General features: G+C 43.9%; 1 protein-coding gene across 1 annotated transcript in view; it reads left to right on the plus strand.

Annotated features, from left to right (window-relative positions):
- The window catches only part of VWCE (von Willebrand factor C and EGF domains), a 584,388-nt gene that overhangs the window by 443,273 nt on the left and 125,546 nt on the right, over nt 1–15,569 (plus strand). The window lies entirely within an intron of this gene.

Raw genomic sequence — 15,569 nt, forward strand, 5'->3', positions numbered from 1 at the left:
CATTCTCCAGGAAAAAAGAAGAAGTAAAAAAAAAATCTAACTGAACAAATTGTTTACGGGGATTTGAAAAAAAAGTAAAACCGGGATCGATTGATTTGTTTTTATTCCACACATCATACAATCCATTGTTCAGTACTGTCTCCCTTAGAGCTTTATAGGTCTTAATCTTACGACCACTGTATTTTCCACATGTCCTGATATTACACTTGGCATCGACATGGACATTCAAATCACCGCATAAAATTAGTGGTTGACACCAGCCAGCTAGTTCCAAATTAATAGTATTAAATACCTCACAGTCGTCAAGATTCGGACCATATAAACAACACAAGGTGAATCTGTTACCATTAATATTAAGCTCAGCCAGTCCCCATCTGCCCCATTTGTCTGATAATGTTCTACCGCATTTGCCTAGATTTTTTCTCATAAGAATTGCAATCCCCCTTTTCACCCCATGAAAATGAAAATGCTTAATGAACATTAACATTAACATTATAATTGGAAATTAGCATTTAAAAAACCTTTGAAATTCACTGAAAAAAACATAGGTTTTACTGACGTTATAGTTAGGAATTAGCATTTTAAAAACCTTAGAAACTCACTGAAAAAACCATAGGTTTTACAGACTTTATAGTTAGGAATTAGCATTTAAAAAACCTTAGAAATTCACTAAAAAAACATAGGTTCCAGGGACATTATAGTTAGTTGAACATTTGACTCATGTAAAACCAGAGAAATTCGCCTGTAATATGTGACATCATCACAAGTGCTTTGCGGGCGCGCGAGTCAAATGTTCAACTAACTATAATGGCCCTGAAACCTATGTTTTTTTAGGGAATATATAAATATATATATATATAAATATATATATATATAAATATATTTGTTTTTTATAGTTCAATTTGAAAATATTATCTCAAAATGTAATATAAAGTAAAATATGTATTTTCAATAATAGATTTACATTCTATAAAAGAAAATATGTATATATGTATATATATATATATATATATATATATATATATATATATATATGTATATATAAACATACACACATGTGTGTTTATATATGTTTATAGTTATGTATAGTATTAAATAATATTTAAATGTGTGTAATTTACAGAATATTAATGTTATATGTTAAAATATTTAATATTTACCATTTTAAACTATTTTTCTTTAAATATGTTTTTAAACAATATTAGTGTAAAACAATATTAAAAAACATATTTTTGTACTTAACATTTTAAGCGAAGGGTAACAATATTTTTGTGATCAATATTTTTGATTCAATATTTATGTATCTTGATATTGTAAGAATCAATATTCTGTCAGAGAGCAAAAAAAACAGTGCTTCTACCCCCTCAGTTGTTAAATGGTATGGTGCATTCAACCTCTGGGCTTTGGTTGAAAGCTGATTACTCCTAAGGGAGGAACGACAGGGAAGGCAGAAATTCCTTATAGCGTTTCACTCTCAGTGCACCTACAACCGGATATTATAAATGATAATAGACAGCCTTGATTCCTTGTGATGTGCAGATTGACCCATAAGCAGAGGGGGGGTTGTATGATACAACAACGCATGCATTAACCATGCATGCCTATACAACGCTGTCTGAACCACGACCATGTCTTTACCATGCATGCCTTTACTACAAATTGTGTTGTAAAGACATGATTGGTAAAGGGATATGCGTGTTAAATATCACCACCCAACCCCGCCCGAAGTCTTAAAACCTGATACCCCAGCCTTATAGTCCACCCTGCCCCAGCCCTAAAAACTACCCCAACTCTGCACTCTGAGCCCTATAACTCGCCCCCTGCCAAAAAAGCGACATCCACCCCAGTCCCCGCTCGAGCCCTAAACCTGCACACCAGTCCTGAAAACTTTCCCTGCCCCTCCACCCTGAGCCCTAAAACCTGGCCCCCAACCTTACAAAACTACTCTGACCGCCCCACCCTGAGCCCTATAACCCACCCCAGCCCTAAAAACAATCCCATCCCCCCAAAACCCTGCCACAACCCCACTTACCAAGCCACGTCCCGGTCCTCCCTCTCCTCGTCCATCCGCTCCGCATCTGGACCGCTGGCTGCCTTAACCAAGCATATGTGTGGTTAAGGTATATGCGTGATTGAGGCAAGCGTTAATCCCCTTGTGTTGAAACAGCATGTGTGGCTCAGCCCACGTTGTAAATGTTGTTTCCCGTGTTACTGATATCCATGGTGTGTTTGCCTGTTGTGGAGGATTACCTGAAGCACATATGCTCCTTTGAGGATCCTCTCCTCCTGAGTTATAAGCAGGATAGGCATATATAAAAATGGCATTTGGTTGATTATTAAGTCTTCCATTTTTGTAACATTAACCACTGGCATAAGGTTTCGAAATTACTGTAAGTCATGCAAAGTGACTATTAAATGTTACATGCTTTAGTAGAATACCTTGAACAATGAAATGTTGATTATTAGTGCGGTGTTATGATGGAACATTTAAGTTGAGGTATAATGTATGTAAAGAAATTACATTACTGTGTACACTGCGGCCTCCCCTATTTCTGCTTAATGATTGAGGAACACACCATTGATTGCTTCATGATGTTTTCTGTCCTGTTTCTGTATGTTTTGTTCTGTTAGGTAGATAAGTAATTTACTGAATGCTGCGTAGTAACGGTTAGAGCGTAAAGCAATATGATTTACAATGGTTGGGGTAGAATGAAAAGGCTACATATTACAATAAAATGTAATGACTAATTATGTCTTCAGCAATACATGTGCTGTAATATAATTATTATAATAATATATCATCATTATACAAAATATCTAAATCCAAGAAAAAATATTGTTTTTAAAAAAATGGCTGAGATATGGCGGATGCCAGTGGGTATAGCCCTACAGTGGAGGATCAACAATTCAAGTGAACTGCTTTTCAGGTATCATCATCGTCACTGAGGAAGATAGAGGAGTTGATAAAACATCTCCGGAAGGGAAGGTAATCTCTAATGCAACTATCAAGTGAACCATGTTCTCTGCAGACACCACCTCCAAGGAGATGAACACCAGTATCCTCCTCATACGTCACACTAGGTTATGGGCAATTGGCTTTAGGATGGATATGAACCAACACTTGATCAGTGCTCCTTTTATTGGGTAGAATCTGTTCCACCCTTAAGCTAATTCCAGGCTGACATAAAAATACCACTATGTCGCCAGGCAATGATTCAAGACCACCCATGACTTTTGCAGGAGGAAGTGCAGGTGCTCCTGACAGAAAGCGCCATAGAGGCACTTGAAGATTACCACAATGGAAAATGCAATCCTACTGTTCTGCAAAGGGTATCACATTGCTCCCCTAGACATGAAGGGTGCATACTTCCCTATCCCCATTCATCCTGCTCACCACTACTTTCTGTGCTTCATGGTAAGGGGGCAACACAACAAATTAAAAGTACTCCTCTTTGGGGTCACAAGGTCTCAGAGGAATTTCAGCAAGTGTCTAGTGATGGATGCTGCGCACCTGCCCGGAAATGCTATTCATGTGTTTACCTACTTAGATGATGTACTGGTAAAGAGCAGCAGCTGAGAACAGTTCTCAACTTACACTGAAACAGCCATGTTTCTATGGCACAAGCTAGATTACCATCATCAAGATAGCTTTTCTGGCATCTCAGGAGCGAGTAGTTAGGCAGGGAACAGCTCGGACACCTCCAGGAAGGCAGCGGGTGGATACGCATGGTAACACCAACCTAAGTTCACTTCAACCTCTGGCCAAACGGTAGTCTACACACTGGTCTAGAAAACCTCCTGCTCTCTTGCGAAAGTGTGGGACTTTACCAACTGGTTAAGCAACCTACCCACTCAGCAGGCAATCGTCTCGACCTCATTTTCTCCAGTCGTGGTTTAATACATTTGAAGGACATCATGCCCATGAGCTGGACAGATCATGCTCTTATTAAATTCTATATTATCGGCACAAAAACTAGAAATCTGAATAAAACCGCCCCACCAGGCTTTATGTACAGAGACTGGAAAGCTCTGGAAAAATTGAGTTCCACCACCACCGTCTTCAACGTGGAAGATAGCTTCTCCTCAACCAACTCGGTTGAAGACAACTACAGAGCCTTTAATATGAGGATAGTATCCACCACGGACCACAAAAAAGATGTAAACCTAAAGGCAGAGCACCAGCCCCATGGTATAATGACTCCCTGAAAACCCTCAAATTAGCCTGTAAACAGGCCGAGAGGAAGTGGAGACAAGGCTACCATGACACAAACAAAATTATCTGGAAAAACAAGCTCCTAGAATACAAATCTGCTATCACGGAGAGCAAATCCACCTACTACTGCTCCACTATAGTTAACGCAGCATATAGCTCCAAAAGCATCTTCCAGATCCTCGATAACCTTATCCACCCCGACTGTGCTAAGAAAACCATCCCCCCCTCACAGACCCTCTGCGATGATCTCGCCCAGTTCTTTACGGACAAAATTGAGACCATCGTTCATAATCTGGCTACTCCCTCATCGCAAGATAATTCAGACCTCCCAGGAGTCGACACTACCAACTTCGACCCGCCGAGCCCAGGACACCTACCCAGGGAAGGTCTACAGGCTCTCCCCCCTATCCCCGAAGCAGATTTCGAGAGACTGGCACACGGAATCACTTCTGGGTCTCCCCTCGACCCACTGCCCCCTAAAACCTGGAAAGCGTGCGGAACCGAACTATTCCATATCCTCCGTAGGATCTGCAACCAATCTCTGTGCTGTGGATTTGTCCCCACCCCCTGGAAGCAAGCACTCATCACCCCGCTGCTAAAAAAACCCTCCTTGAACCCCGAGTGTCTATCCAATTTTCGACCTATATTGCTTCTACCCTTTCCAGCGAAAGTGGTGGAACGCTGGGTTAGCTCCTGCCTATCGACACATCTTGAGCAGAGTCACATTCTGGACGACTTCCAATTCGGATTTCGACCAGCTCATGGCACCGAAACGGCTGTGCTTACAGCCATGGAAGAACTTCGTATGCGTGCAGACAGGGGCCACGCAGTGGCCTTGATCCTATTGGACCTGTCTGCCGCATTCGATACGGTTAACCATGTGACTCTGCTAAAGAGGCTCAGAGAGGCAGGGGTTGACGGCACAGCCCTGCTCTGGTTCCATTCATATCTGAGAGATAGGAAACAGGCTGTATCCCTCCCCCCCTTTCAATCCGCTTTCTCCCCAGTACCTCACGGTGTACCCCAGGGCTCGTCCATCAGCCCGATCCTTTTTAACGTTTATCTAAAACCACTGGTCACCCTAATTAAATCCCACAGACTGAAAACTGTAAACTACGCGGACGACACCCAGCTCATACTCTCATGGGAGTGGGAAGATTCAATCCCCATGGAATCATTCCATGACTGCTTAAGAGACACAGCCGGCTGGCTGCACTTGAATTCCCTGCAATTCAACTCCTCCAAGACCGAGATTCTGTTCTGTCCTGGGAGCCGGATCCCTCGCCTACTTCCTGCGGAATTCTGGCCCCCGGAAAACCTAGAAAAACCACAGCCAGTTACCAGGGTTCGCAATCTTGGTGTTATGCTAAACAACAACCTCAGCATGGAATCGCAGGTAGCCAAAACAGTCTCCACCTGCTCAGCCCTTTTGCGTTCGCTACGCAAAATCATGCCATTATTCCCTGCTCAGGCCCGAGCACTGATAGTCAGGTGCACTATTCTTAGTCGCCTCGACTACTGTAACGCTCTTCTGCTCGAGTCCCCAGCCGTTCTACTGGACAGACTTCAAAGAGGCCAGTCGGCCGCAGCCAAACTGGCCCTTGGTTGGACTAGGAGATCCTCGGCCACAGCAGCATTAGCCGAGCTACACTGGCTCCCTTTGAAGCAACGGATAGCCTTTAAAGCACTCTGCCTGGTCTTTAAGGCACTACACGGAACGGGCCCCAGATGTTTACAAAAAATGTTTTCCTGGTATACCCCCACCAGAGCTCTACGATCCACCACAGGATGGCATTCCTGACACTGGGAACCTTCCTGGTAGGCCTCCCTCCGGGTGTGTTGGTGCTGGGAGGGGACATAAATTCTGTTATGGATTCGGGGCAAGATAGAGACACTGTGATAGTGAGAGCCAGGGGGATGGAACCACTGCCTGCATTTACAGAGGCGTTTGGACTGATCGATCTTTGGAGGTTAAACAACTTGCGGATCTGGCAATGCACCTTCTATTCTGCCGCTCATGCCAGTTATTCACGATTAGATCATATACTGAGGCATCGAGGGGGTGAGGGGTGGTTCACTAGTGCTAGAATAGGACCTCAGGTATATCTGACCACTCCCCGGTGGAAATAACGATGAGAGGCCCGATCCGTCAATATTCTTTGCCACCCAGATTGAATGCCTTGCTTTTCCACGATAAAGAGAATGCCCTGAAGGTTAAGGAAGAGCGCAACTTTATTTCAAGGAGAATAATGGGTCTGTAGAAAAGGCAGGTACTCTCTGGGAAGCATTTAAGCCGGTGATGAGGGGATATGTTCAAACATGCATAGGGGCAGAAAATAAGGAAAAGAAATTGCGCTGGGACAAGTTAGAGACAGCAGTACTTGAGTTGGAAGCACTCTACTTGGAGGGTGGGAGGAAAGACAGGGATCTGGCGCACCAAATAGAACTTCGGAGACTTAAAATGCAAGACATGACAACTAATGCAGCCAGGTCAGCTGCTTTGGCTACACAGAAGTGAATATATGATCTGGGTGACAAAGCTAATATAATGATTGCGTGACTAGAAAAACGCGATAGAGAGAGGAATTGGGTGGCGGAAATAAAGGACGGAGACGGCAACACATACTTTGCGGGAGAGGTCATAGCAGGCCTATTTGCTGACTACTATGAGGAGCTGTATGACTCGACGCCCAAGAATGTTCTGAGCTTCTGGTGGGAATGCACCTTCAGTACCAGCGGAAGAGGACAGAGATCCTATAGATAGGGAGGTCACGGAGGAGGAAATAGTGGGTGCCATACAGAATCTGCAGGCGGGGAAGGCACCGGGGCCCAACGGGCATCCGATGGAGCTTTTCAAATTTACCGGGGCCCCATACCTATTAGCCATGTTTATCAAGGCGCGAAACCGAGGTTCATTGCCAAGTGTTCAGCGTACAGCGACGATAGTTGTGATCCCCAAAAGTGGCAAGCCGGTGATTAACTGTGGCTTGTATCGACCGATATCGCTGTTAAACATTGAAGTTAAAATTCTGGCTAAGGTTCTGGTGAATAGACTTCTGGTACCCATTCTGACTCTGATACACCCGGATCAGTCGGGCTTCATGCCCCACCGAAGTACCAGACTCAATTTGTGTCGACTGTATGGGGTAATGCATCTGGTAAGGACCAATCCGGGGGTGGAGACGGCCCTTTTGTCACTCGACGCCTGCATGGCGTTTGATAGGATTGAATGGAATTATCTGTTTGAGGTTTTGAAGAGGTTCGGCTTTGGGCCCCGGTTCCTTTCCTGGATCCAGCTGCTTTATACGCAGCCTATGGCACAGGTCCGTGTTAATGGCTCGGTGTCTCGCTCCTTTACTCTGTGGAAGGGCACAAGGCAGGGGTGCCCAATCTCGCTGATCTTGTTTGCATTGGCGCTTGAGCCCCTGGCGGCATGGGTCAGAGGGGATCCGATAATATCGAGTATCCCCGGGGGCGACCAGTGATAGGAAAGGATATCGTTGTATGCTGATGATGTCCTCCTGTATGCAACAAGACCACGGTTTACTATTGACCGGTTGCTCCAAATCTTCAAGCTCTTTGAGGGCTACTCCGGGTATCAGATCAATTGGGAGAAGTCCCTCTCATATATGCTGTCAGACGGGTTGCTGCCATACTTGGGGGCTGACTCCATTCTCCAGATTAAGGCCAGCTTTAAATACCTGGGCATACAGATCTAAAAATCTGATGCCGTGTTCTTGGCACTGAATCTAAAACCGCAGTTGGATTGTCTAAGAGTGACGTTGCACATTGGAGGAAGCTGCAAATTTCCCTGATGGGAAGAGCAGTTCTCTTCAAGATGATGTCTCTGCCTCAGTTACTATATGTCCTACACAATACCCCCTGTCCAATACCGGACAAATTCTTTAGGGATGTAGATAGCGTGTTAAGAACGTTGCTCTGGGAAGTGGGGGGTTCACGGACAGCGCTAGCCAAATTGCAGAAAGGAGTGTACAAAGGAGGTTTAGCCACCCCAGACCTTCAAAAGTACTATTGGGTTTCACAACTCATGGTAATTAATGACTGGGCCTTTGCAGATCGGAACGACCCGGCTTATAGGGTCGATCACTGGGCGATGGGGGCAGACGGCTACCTCCAGGCATTATATGGCCGGGAGAGAGAAGAAGGAATGCCCATACACATTCAATTAGTACAGATGGCATGGACTAAGGCTAATCGATTTTTAGGCTGGGCAGGATGGCTGACGTAACAGACACCTTTGTGGACCAACAACATGCTCCGGGAGGTGGGTCGATTACAGGGCTTCATGAAATGGAAACTAATTGATATTGTCCACTTAGGGGATGTGAGGCGGAGTTAGGCAGTGTTGTCCTTCTTAGTGCTACAGACAGAATTTCAGTTGGCACCCACGGAACACTATAAATATCTGCAATTGAAACATGCGCTGGGCAGGCATTTCACAGACGGGGATCAGATCCCTGAGTATAGTCCACTAGAAGACAGATTATTGTTTGATCCGATTCCAGAGAAGGCACTGTCCTGCACATATTAATAAATTGTATACAACTCACCAAATTTACTAACCAAAGTGCAAGAGGTGTGGGATTCTGATGTGGTACTATTAGAGGATGATGATTGGATGGAGGCTGTGCAGAGTCCCAGAGAGGTGGCAATCCGGGCACGATTCGGAATAGTTCAACTGCGGATATTGCATAGGTCCTACTACACCAGTACACTTATGTTTAAATTAGGGTGCATTAAGTGTTGAGCAGGAAGTCCCCTTGGATGCTAGATGGCATATATGGTGTTTGTCTGGGGAACTGGCTCGGCCCAAATATCAAATAATCCGGCTACAGGTGGCTGCAACGATTGCCAAGAGTAACATTGCGGGGGCTTGGGGACGATTCACCCACCTAAAGTCTCCCAGTGGAAAAAAGAAAAGATTGGTGCTGTGCGGTGGAAAAGACAATCTATGAAAGCCGGGGATGCCCCATGAAATGGGGAAAGATCTGGTAGTGGTGGGAAGAATATAGGCGGTTGGGGAGGTATTGACTAGCTAGGTGGGTAGGGTGTCGGGCTGGGTGTGATCTTACCGTTGGACTCTTAAAGTCCCACCTAAAGTCTCCCAGTGGAAAAAAGACATGGATTGGTGCTGTGCGGCGGAAAAGACAATCTATGAAAGCCGGGGATGCCCCAAGAAATGGTGAAAGATCTGATAGTGGTGGGAAGAATACAGGCGGTTGGGGAGGTATTGACTAACTAGGTGGGCAGGGCGCAGCGGCTGGGTGTGATCTGACCGTTAGACTCCAAAGGAACTATTAATGTAACCTCAGGGTTTTGAATAGTAAAATGCGTATGCCATTGAAAAAGTAAGTAACCGATTGTAAGAGTATGATCAAGTTTATGAATGCTGACTGCTGTTTAATAAAAAGAAGTAAAAAAAAATTGCTTTATTCAACTAAAAAAGTCATAAAGCACATACAGAGAAAAACAAATAGGTTAAAAGAACTCCACAATACAAAAGTTAAGATCTGAGTTAAAACCTAAATTAGTAGGGAGGGGGGAGGGGAGGGGAGGTTGGACCCGCGCTAATGTAGGTGCATTGCCTGTTCCTCAACAGTATTTCACGTTATTGATGTGGGTATTATGTCGCTCATGAATGCAGCCTGAACTGTACTCACTGTACCATATAGTGCCATAATGAGGTGATCGTATTGTATACACACGCTTGAGTGTTGATGCCAAGTTCGGGGGGGAAATGTTTTTTCCATGTTGCAAAACCAAAAAAATAAAGTTCTTAAAAAAAAAAAATCTAAATTAGTGCATTTGTGCAAAAAAAGCAAACAGCGCCATCTTTTCAAGAGTTATATTAGAACTAGGCTAAAAAATAACATGTTGATTTTAATCGATCACACATGCCAGATATAGGCTTAGATGAGCCCCACTTAACCTGGTTTGCCCCCTTATTCATGTTGGATTGTAGGTGGTTTCATTGAGGACAATTGCTAGCCCTAGTTAATTTTGAGCAAATCTGCCACATCCACCGCAAAAACTTGGCCACAGGGATTGCATACCTGGGAGATGAATCGGAGCATAGAGTTTGCAAGGCCACGTTATGTGATCGTGTTGCCAGATTCTTACAGAGCTGGGCCAGCCAAACTTTCCGCAGACTCACGTAAGCAGGACAGGCAAAGAGCACATGGGAATATGACTCAACTTGTTTAATGCAGGCAAGGCATTTATTATCCCCGTTGGAAGACCATTTGGATGAGAAAGACTTCAATAGCTAGGTGCCAGATCTAAATTGGGAGTAGAGTTTCCGATCCAAAGGCTTTGTAATTTTATCCCATTATAGCTCTTGGCTCGGGCATGGTTTGATTTGAAGGAAGAGCTCCGTAAGTGAGGAGGGGTCGTGGGATCTAAATTCATCTTGAACTACCATTTCCCAATACAATTCTTTAAGAGTACTTTTTAAGGGAATGTCGAGGCAGAGAAGAGATCCCATAAGTGTGATAGACCCATTTTCATAAAATATGTCTCTCAGATCTCGCAGCCAGCTAATTTTGTGAAATTGATCCAAATTAATAACATCCCTTAAGCCCTCTGTGTATACTGACAGTTCCTGCGTAACCCATAGTCTTCACCAGTATAGAATTGGGTGAAGCCGAGCATAGTCCTTTAGAGCTTTCCTACCCAGATCATTCCGTAGGGGGAGGGTGGGTGGGCTCTGCGGGAGGCTAGTAATTGCGCATAAAAAAACATTCTCTGCTAGTGTGAACTGACTCAGGTTTTCTAAACCCCACAGTTCTGCCCCGTAAAGGACTGAGCTCACCACTTTACTATTGTAAATTTGAAGAGACGGGCTAATGGGCTTTGTCAAAGATGCTTTAACTTCCTTTCTAAGAGTGCCAGCAAGCTGTCGATGCTTTAATGCCATAACTTCAATTTAAGGCTTCCATCTCATGTTCTTGTGAAGTTTGATGCCCAGATAGACAAAGCCATCCGTCTGCTCCAGGGCGAGCCCATTCATCATTATTTTCCACCTGAAAGATCTGTGCTGGTGAAATACCCTAAGTTGTGTCTTTGCAGGATTTATTTTAAGGCCTCTCAAAAGACAAAACTCTTCATAGCAGATGAGTGCATGCTGCAATCCACTGGGTGTTTTGGAGATTATCAGTGTGTCATCCACAAAAATGAGAATAGGAATTTTCCTTCCAGCTAAAGCAGGGTCATCAGTATGAATGGCATCAAGGAAGTGTGAAACACCATTTATAAAAAGAGAGAACAGAGTGGGTGCTAGCACACATCCCTGATGAACGTCCTTACACTCAGGAACAGGATCAGTCTTGTTTCCTGCCGCCCACCCAGATTTGTGCATAATTGTCCTCATGGAGGTGGGCAATCAGGGAGAGTAGATATAAAGGCAACACCATCTCCTTTAGGTCCTCCCACACTTTGTTCCTAGATCCCATGTCGAAGGCGGATTTAAGATTGACAAAAGCAGCGTACATGCTGCCCTTTTTTCGAGAGTAACTATACGCCAGTAGATAAGAACAAAGTGGAACATCTGATCTATGGTGCTAAAGTGGGCCTTAAAGCCTGCCTGTAGAGGGTGGATAGAGCAGCATTGTCGTCAATCCAGTCCTGGACCTTGGTCAAAACAAGCCTAGCCACCACTTTCTGTATGTAATCTATAAGGCCTATTGGCCTATAGTTACTAGGCAAGGATTTGTCTCCCTTTTTGTAGATGGGTAATATCTCCGCCTTCCGCCAGGTGTGCGGAATTGGTGCTCGTTGGGCTATGGCATTAGCAAATAGAAGTATGAAAGTAGACCATTTGGGCTTGTCATGCAAGAAACTGTCTGCAGGAATGCAATTTAGGCCCGTGCCCTGCCATCATTTAAGGCCATTAGTGTGCGACTAACATCTACCTTGTCGAAAACCATAGCAGAGGGGAAATGGTGGATCAAGGCTGGTACCCCAACATCAACTTCTTCTGAGGCATATTGAGTAGCAAAAAAATTACCCCCGCGCATCGGGGTCAAAGTGGTTATCTGGTGGCTGTGTTACTCCTCCCCTGCCCCATTTAATCACATTCCAAAAACATTTTGAGTTTTTACTATCACTGGTGGACTTTAATTCCTGACACCTGTCCTCATCCCAGGATTTTTGGCGCTATGAATGGCTTTCTTGTATATTAACCTAGCAGTTCTCACCCTGTCCCCACACCCTGACTTGATTGCCTCACCAAGAGTTTTACGTGCACTTCTGCACTCATGGTTGTACCATTGATATTTAGGCAGGGTATATTTCCTCCTGGACTTGCTCTCTTTTTGAAAGTGAAAGCGTATCTTGAAAATAACGGGTTATGCATCTCTGTGATTTCTTTGGCCGATTTAGGGGTAAGATGGCGTGTCTCCATCAATTTAGTTGTACGTTCAAGCTCACTGCTTACAGAGATTAGTGTTTCTGGACATGCTAGTATTTGAGGCCATTTAACTCGGCGCCTATTGTTAGAGACTAAGAGATCACTTGCTGTAAGTGGAGTAGCCGGTGCCACCGGTACACTAAGATCCTTAAGTTTAAACAATGAACAGAGTGGGTCATGATTACTCTATATGTGTGCGTGTATGGTCATATCCTCAAAGGTGTACCATAAAGTCAAGCTGACTAGGAGATAGTCAATACGGCTGGAATGGTAGCCATTATTGAAGGTATCTGAACCTTGTCTGTCCAAGATGGATTGGCCATTTGCTACCCTAAGGCCATGCTCCCGACACAGTGCTTTTAGTTGGGTTGCGGCCTCGGTCCATCATTTAATCAGGTTTAATTGCAATGCCTGGAACTCCCCAGTATTCATCCTCTTCCCTCGTTAGGTCATTGTCTTCATTATCGAGCGATTCAAAAGCGGTGTTTAAATCACCAACTACAATGCCAGAATCCCCAGGGAGGGTTTCTTAACAGTTTACACAATCAATGTCAGAAGTTGCATCTCATGCCACAGCAGATCCAACCATTTCTGGGATCTTTCCTAAACTTATAATGGAAAAAAAGCCCACCCAAATCAAGAGACACAGATGCCATTCTAATGGCTGCTGTTCTGTTTATAGACATTGTGTGCTGTCACAGCAAGGCCACAAATTAAACAGTTGGGAGTTGGGCATCATGGATAGCCATAGTGCTGCATTCAAGATTACACATGCAAGCACTGTTTAACAGGACAGTTGTCATATGGGGATTGAAAAATGTAGGGCTAGTAGGGCCTAGAACCCAAAACAGTTGTGGATTAAAAAGTATTTGTTGGTGGTCAGGCCATTCCTTAATCCAGTAACACAGGTAATCATTACCATGGATGCCTCATTCATAGATTGGGGAACAGATCTCACTCATTTGACTATTCATGGAACCTGGACAAAAGAGAAAAAGCAATCTTGATACAACCCATTGATACACTCGGCACTCAGGTCATTTCTTCTTTTCATATGAGACAAAAAAGTACTCATCAAAGGCAATTAACATGACAGCGATGTACTACACCCAGAAGCAACAGAGGATTTTTTTGTCCCTGCTGTCAGTATTAAGCCAAAAGATTTGTCATTGGGCCAATGGGAATAGCATTCGGCTGCTAGTGGAGCATCTCCCAGAAGTGGACAATGATTTTGCGGACCGGTTAAGCAGGACGCATTAACAAACCCAATAATGAAAAATTAATCTCCAAGTACTTCCAAATGATGGGGCACGTCCACATTTGAGTAGTTTGCCACTACGCGGATTGCAAAATGCCAAAACATTATTTCCAGATTCCTACACCCATGGTCTATGGGCAATGCACTGTGAATGATCTGGTGAGGAATATTTGCTATGCTTTTCCTCCACTGCCTCTCATCCTATGAGGTAAAAGTGGCAAGTACTAATGACCTTCTTTCTTGTACCACCAACTTGGGTGAGACTGCCATGGCATTGCACACTGCTAGAAATGTTGGTACATGATCGAGAGAATCTAACCCTCAGACCATGCCTCCTGGCTCAGCATAGGGGTCAGCGCAGACAGACCTTAGTCATATTGAATCTAGCAATCTGGCACCTGAGGTCCAAGAGACTGTTTACCTTACTCCGGCAAAGGAATTTAAGCAGATTCTGCAGTAAACCTATTAGCCCACCAGTTGTGCCTTCAATGCTGAAAACATTGGAAATATTTGCTCACTACTGCTTAGGGAAACAACTAGATCATCTTAAACCTTCTGTTCAGAATATCACCTGCTATGTGTAATGTTTAGGGAAGTACGCTTGACATACATGTCTATTTATTTACATTTAGCTGCAGTGCCAGCTTGGAATTTGAATATAGCTCTGAAAAGATTGTTGGGACCTCGTTTTAGCCATTTTATTGTTGTGGCATGCAGTTATTACCCTGGAAAGTCACCTTTCTCGGAGCTATCACATCACTGAGAAGAATCACTTAGGAAAAAGTATTGATAGTAAAGGAACCTTTTACACAAGTGAACTGGGATAGGATAGTTTGGATACAACTAAATTTCTCCCAAAGGTGGCTTCATCTTTTCGTGTTAACCGGAACATTTAGTTACCCATCTTCTTTGGTAATCCAGAGTATGTGCAGAGAGAGCATTGCATACACTTGATGCCAAATGGGTGTTAATTTATTATATTGACTGAACTAAATGCATCCAAAAACAAAACAACTATTTGTTGCATTTGCAAAACCCCACATAAGTAACCCTATTTCCAAGGGAGGAATAAATAGATGAATAGGTAAATGCACATCTATGTTAAAGCGAAGAGCATGTTAATTGCAGTGCCAAGAGGACACAGCACTGTTGGGGAATATTACCATTGCAGACATCTGTAGAGCTGATACATGGTCAAAACCTCACGCATTAGCTGATACATGGTCAACACCTCACGCATTAGCAAACACAAATGTACAGCCCATCATGAGTCCTTGATTGGCTAAATAGTTTAAGAGTTTGGTGCCTGATTTAGTGTTTGGTGACAAGTTACTCCGTCACAATGTGATAGATATCCCTTTCGCCTTTTTACAAGTGCAATAGGAGATAATGCCCTTGTAAGAAGGCGAATGGAATAGCTGTCGTATTTGTGATGGTGTAATCCATCAACCACACTCTAAATCCGTCCTTTAATCCAAACATCTGAATCACCTGCTCGCTCGCCACGATGACTAGGAGAAACTGCTTCACAGTCTATTCAGAGCATGGTATCTACATCCATAAATTCTATGAATGGAAAATGTTACTTATCCTGTTACCTTTTGTATCTTGTAGTGATGTAGATTCACAAGTGGCCTCCCTCCTCCCCAGTAGTGAACAGTGATCCACAA

Source organism: Lissotriton helveticus, chromosome 3_1 (assembly GCF_964261635.1).
Source record: "Lissotriton helveticus chromosome 3_1, aLisHel1.1, whole genome shotgun sequence".
Taxonomy (NCBI): Eukaryota; Metazoa; Chordata; class Amphibia; order Caudata; family Salamandridae; genus Lissotriton; species Lissotriton helveticus.